Source organism: Schistocerca americana, chromosome X (assembly GCF_021461395.2).
Source record: "Schistocerca americana isolate TAMUIC-IGC-003095 chromosome X, iqSchAmer2.1, whole genome shotgun sequence".
Lineage (NCBI taxonomy): Eukaryota > Metazoa > Arthropoda > Insecta > Orthoptera > Acrididae > Schistocerca > Schistocerca americana.
Window position 1 is genome coordinate 332,119,463 of NC_060130.1, and position 6,188 is coordinate 332,125,650.

The window sequence follows — 6,188 nt, forward strand, 5'->3', positions numbered from 1 at the left end:
GTTGCCACTTCTCCCAATGACTTTAGAAATTCTGATGGAATGTTATATATCCCTTCTGCATTATTTTCCTTAAGACCTCCAAAGCTCTTTTAAATTATGATTCTAATACTGGATCCCCTATCTCTTCCAGATCGCCTTCTGTTTCTTCTTCTATCACAACAGACAAATTTTCTCCCTCTTAGAGGCTTTCTATGTATTATTTTCACCTTTCTCCTCTTTCCTCTGCATTTAACAGTGGAATTCCCGTTGCATTCTTAACGTTACCACCCTTGCCTTTAATGCCACCGAAGGTTGGTTTGACTTCCACGTATGCTCTGTCCTTCCGACAGTCATTTCTTTTTCGATGTCATCACATTTTTTTCTGCAGTCATTTCTTCTTAGCTTCCCTGCACTTCGTATTTATTTCATTCCTAAGTGACTAGAATTTCTGTATTTCTGACATTCCCGGAACATTTTTGAACGTCCTCCTTTCATCTATCTTCTGTTATCCATGGTTTCTTCGCAGTTTCCATCTTTGTACCTATGTTTTCATTCCCAACTTCTGTGATGGCCCTTTTCAGAGATATCCAATCATCTGCAACTGTAGTAGCTACTGAGCTATTCGTTATTGCTGTATCTACAGCCTTAGAGAACTTCAAGCTTATCTCGTCATTCCACAGTACTTCCGTATCCCACTTATTTGCATATTGATTCTGCCTGACTAATGTCTTAAACTTCAGCCGCCTCTTCATCGCTACTATATTGTGATCTCAGTCTATATCTGCTCCTGGGTACGCCTTACAATCCAGTATCTGATTTCGGAGCTGTGGCCGAGCGGTTCTAGGCGCTTCAGTCCGGAACCGCGCAGCTGCTACGGTCGCAGGCTCGAATCCTGCCTCGGGCATGGATGTGTGTGATGTCCTTAGGTTAGTTAGGTTTAATTAGTTGTAAGTCTAGGTGACTGATGACCTCAGATGTTAAGTCCCATAGTGCTTAGAGCCATTTGAACTATCTTACTTCGGAATCTCTGTCTGACCATTATGTAATCTAACTGATGTCTTCTCGTATCACCCGGCCTTTTCCAAGTATACCTCCTCTTGTGATTCTTGAACAGGGTATTCGCTATTACTAGCTGAAACTTTTTTACAGAACTCAATTAGTCTTTCTCCTCTCTCATTCCTTGTCTCCTGTAACTTTTTCGCTTACACATTCCCCTACAACTGCATTCCAGTCCCCCCATGATTAAAATACTTTCATCCCTCTTTACATACTGTATTAACCTTTCAATATCCTGATGCACTTTCTCTGTCTCTTCATCTTCAGCTTGCGACGTCGGCATGTATACCTGAACTATCGTTGTCGGTGATGGTTTGCTGTCGGTTCTAATAAGAACAACCCTGTCACTGAACTGTTAACAGTAACACACTCTCTGCCCTACCTTCCTGTTCATAACGAATCCTACTCCTGTTATGCCATTTTCTGCTGCTGTTGATATTATCCTATAATCATCTGGCCAGACATTCTTGTCTTCTTTCCACTTCACTTCACTGACCCCCTCTATATCTAAATTGAGCCTTTGCATTTCCCTTTCGAGATTTTCTAGTTTCCCTACCACGTTCAACCTTCTAAAATTCCACGCCCCGACTCATAGAACGTTATCCTTCCGTTCCTTATTCAATCTCTTTCTCACGGTAACGTCTTCCTTGGCAGTGCCCTCCCGGAGATCCGAATGGGGGACTATTCCGAAATCTTTTGACAATGGAGAGATCATCATGACACTTCTTCAATTACAGGCCACATGTCCTGTGGAAACACGTTACGTGTCTTCAATACGGTGGTTTGCATTGCTTTCTGCATCCTCATGTCGTTGATCATTGCTGATTCCTCCGCCTCTAGGGGCAGTTTCCCATCCTTAGGACAAGAGGGTGCCCTGAACCTCTGTCCGCTCCTCCGCCCTCTTTGACAAGGCCGTTGGCAGAAAGAGGGTGACTTCTTATGCAGGAAGTCTTCGGCCGCAGTAGGGAATTCAATATTCCGAGACTCACCGTGTCAAAAGTGTAACGACAATAACCAATTTCAGGCATTAGCTCTCACCACGTATAACACAGTGGCCAACGACCTTCGCTTAGCGACCGACAGCAACGGCATTTGCGTAGAGTTGACAGTGCTAAGAGACAAGCGGAACTGCGTGAAATAACCTCAGAAATCATTGTGGGACATCCGGCGAACGTATCCGTTACGACATTGCTGCAAAATTTGATGTTAATGGGTTACGCCAGCAGACCACCGACTCGTGTGTCTTTGTTAACAGCACGACATAATCTGCAATGCCTCTCCTGAGCTCGGGACCACATCGGTTGGGTCCTAGACGACTGGAGAACCGTGATGTGGTCAGATGCGTCCCGATTTCAGTTGGTAAGAGCTGATGGTAAGATTCGAGTTTGGCGTAGACCCCACGCTAAGCCATGGACCCAAGTTGTCAACATGGCATTGTGAAAGGTGATGGTGGCTCCATATTTGTGTGGGCTGTGGTAACGAGGAACGGACTGGGTCTTATGGTCCAACTGAACCGATCATTCACTGAAAATAATTATGTTCGGCTATATGAAGACCATTTGTAGCCATTCAACGATGGAATTTTTATAGATGACAGTGCGCCATATCACCGGGCAACAATTGTTCACAGATAGTTTGAGAAATATTATGAACTATTCGAAAGAAGGATTTTGTCGCCTAGATCACCCGACATGAAACGTATTGAACATTTTTGGGACATAACCGAGAGGTCAGTTCGTGCACAAAATTCTGCACCGACAAACTTCCGCAATTATGGTTGACTATAGAGACAGCATGGCTCAGTATTTCTGCAGGGGACTTCTAACGATTTCTTGAGTCCATGCTACGTCGAGTTGCTGCTCTACATCGTGCAAAAGAAGGTCCTACACGATATTGGGAGGTATGCCATGACTTTCTTAACCTCAGTATTCGTTGGCGAATTGTGACATGTACACTATACAGGGTGTTTCAGAAGTGATGGTTAATATTCAGGGATATTATAGGAATGATCATTCGAAACGAAAAAGTCAATAAAAAATGGGCTCTTAAACATGTACATTCAGTTCCACATGAAAGTGTACGCTGTTATCTGTATGAAATAAAAGACAATATTATAAATATATGTTTACATGGAAATACATGATATTACTAATGTCAATGACCTAATAGTTAATCCAATCGTCGCCATTATCGATTATAGCTTGTACCTTAGCCCTCCCTCCGGTAAATCATCCATGTTTCCTGTTGGATCTTTCCACATGTCGCTTATAGTGTGCCTAAGGGATGTAGTGTTCTCGGAATGCTATACAACAATTCAAGCAAATAACATTAGCAGTTTTATTTCCATAAAGCAAATTGACAATTCTTAACACTGGAGTTACATTGGTGTCGCAAGTGACATGCAAAACAATAATAGTCTTCGCTATAGACAAAGTCCAAGTAAGCACTTGATACGGATCACTACAATCTGTTCTGCGAGCGCCTTTCTACAACCGTCCACTAACGTCCGTATTCGGAGCCGATCCGAGCGGCCGATGCCGGCAAGAGCGTCGCTTGTATTCACTTCTTGCAGATGTCGCTCCTGGCACCGGCCGCGGTGGCCAATCTGCTCTAGGCGCTTCAGTCCGGAACCACGCGGCTGCTACGGTCGCAAGTTCGAATCCTGCCTCGGGCAGGCTTTAGGTTGGTTAGGTTTCAGTAGTTATAAGTTTAGGGTCTCAGCTATTAAGTCCCATAGTGCTTAGAACCATATGAACCATTTTTTTCGCTCCTGGCGCGGCGCAGTCCTTGTCAGCGGGCTATTGGCTGACGTTTCCTCACCCCCTCCTCTGGTCTTGCGTTCTCCCTCTTCGTACCGGCGCTTGTGGTTACGTCAGAACATTTCCAACCTCTAAATATCGTTTGATCCACTTCACAACGAATATCTTTGACTTTCTAAGAAGTATAGCACCGTCTCCATATGAAAGCGTAGATCCCATTGGATAATTTACAAGGAACACTGCCTCGCGATGCTTCAGATATTTTGCACTCATTTTAAACTGCAATTTCTCCAGAACACAAACTGATCTTCCGCGAGCTCGACTTCTATATATGTTTCCATTCTTCTGTAAATTATTCTTGCCAACATTTTGTAATCATCACATATTAAAATGTTTGTAATTATGGCGCAATTCTTCCCATACGAATATTGTGATATATCCGGATGACGGCTTTCAAACATGGTAACTGAGGATAATAACTCCATCCGAACAGACCTCGGAAGTCCCAACGGTTCCGACCAACCGCCGTGTCATCCTCAGCCAACAGGCGTCCCTGGAGGCGGATATGGAGGGACATGTGGTCAGCACACCGCTCTCCTGGCCGTTGTCAATTTTCGTGACCGAAGCCGCTACTCAGCAATTAAGAAGCTTCTCAATTGACCTCACAAAGACTAAGTACACGCCGCTTCCAACAGCCCTCGGCAGACCCGGACGGCCACCCATCGAAGTACTAGTCAAGCCCGACAGCGCTTGACTTCGGTGATCTGACGAGAAACGGTGTCACCACTGCGGTAAAGCCGTTGGAAATAACTGAGAATAAGTAGTCGAAAAGCTAAACGACATCTATTGAAAGAAAATGTGAATTTGTCGTTCACTGAAACCAGAAGGAAACAGTTGTAAGCATTACTGCGTGGGAGGCCTACATAAAAACTCTCCTCCTCTTAATTTGTTGTGTAGGTTTCAATGGCGGTCGAGAAGTATAGTCCTACCTACAGTTTGTACTATTTGCCTAGTTAATGAAATGGGTATAAAACTCAGCTGGAAACTCCTGCAGTTACTTTTCACTCCCCAGGTGGGTGAGCACCTATCAAATTAATTTTGTTGTTGTGGTCTTCAGTCCAGAGAGTAGTTTGATGCAGCTCTCCATGCTACTCTATCCTGTGCAAGGTTCTTCATCTCATAGTATCTACTGCAACCTACATCCCTCTGAATCTGTTTAGTGTGTTCATCTCTTGGTCTCCCTCTACGATTTTTACCCTCCACGCTGCCCTCCAATACTAAATTGGTGATCCATTGATGCCTCAGAATATGCCCTACGAACCGATCTCTTCTTCTAGACAAAGTTGTGCCACAAATTTCACTTCTCCCCAGTTCTATTCAATACCTCCTCATTAGTTATGTGATCTACCCATCTAATCATCACCATTCTTCTGTAACACCACATTTCGAAAGCTTCTATTCTCCTTTTGTCTAAACTATTTATCGTCCACGTTTCACTTCCATACATGGCTACACTCCATACAAATACTTTCAGAAACGACTTCCTAACACTTAAATCTATACTCGATGTAGTAAATTTCTCTTCTTCAGAAACGCTTTCCTTGCCATTGCCAGTCTACATTTTATATCCTCTATACATCGACCATCACCAGTTATTTTGCTACCCAAATAGTAAAACTCGTTTACTACTTTAAGCGTCTCATTTCCTAATCTAATTCCCGCAGCAGCATCACCCTATTTAATTCGACTACATTCCAATATCCTCGTTTTATGGATGGATTATGCTTACTCTCCACTACACGGGACTCTTAGAGCCACTCCAGCAGTCTGAATACGGAGACTATTGTAGATTGGAACTGAGAAATTTGCAGGGAAAGTTGGGCAACGCTATGATTTTCCACTTACTTCCGGGTGTGTGCTAAACCATCCCTCTGTATTCACTTCATTCTTTCTTTTCAGGTTGATGAAATATTCTGAATGATTCCACAAAGACGTGACACTGAGTAATGAAAATTCGTAGTTTGAACCCAGTATTGATGTTCGGCGCCTATGTCACGACTGTTCTCTTCTTCCACGTTCTGATCAGTCTACCTCTGGCACCACGGAAGTAATGCGGGAAGGCAAGCTGCAGTAGCTTCTTGTTGGATTAGAGGTAACGCGCTCGACCTCTCATGGGGCAGAGGCTTGAGACGTCGCTTTGTGTCCTACTGGGAAACACTGCAGTTTTCAAGACATTTTCTTCCTATTTTTTATTCGATTTACAAATGCCCCGAAAGAAATTCAGTAAAGAAATGGTAACAGAAGACCATAATTAAAGATCTGCATCATACGCCATCCTACATCCTCGTTTCAATACCTTGCGTAAGTAAGCGTGCGGGTCTCCTTACTTCACAA

The 6,188-nt window shown here is 43.6% G+C and overlaps 1 pseudogene; it reads right to left on the reverse strand.

Moving 5' to 3' along the window:
- Nucleotides 1–4,480: 4,480 nt before the first annotated feature.
- LOC124557553 lies at nt 4,481–4,599 on the reverse strand (annotated as a pseudogene).
- Between the last annotated feature and the right edge of the window lie 1,589 nt (nt 4,600–6,188).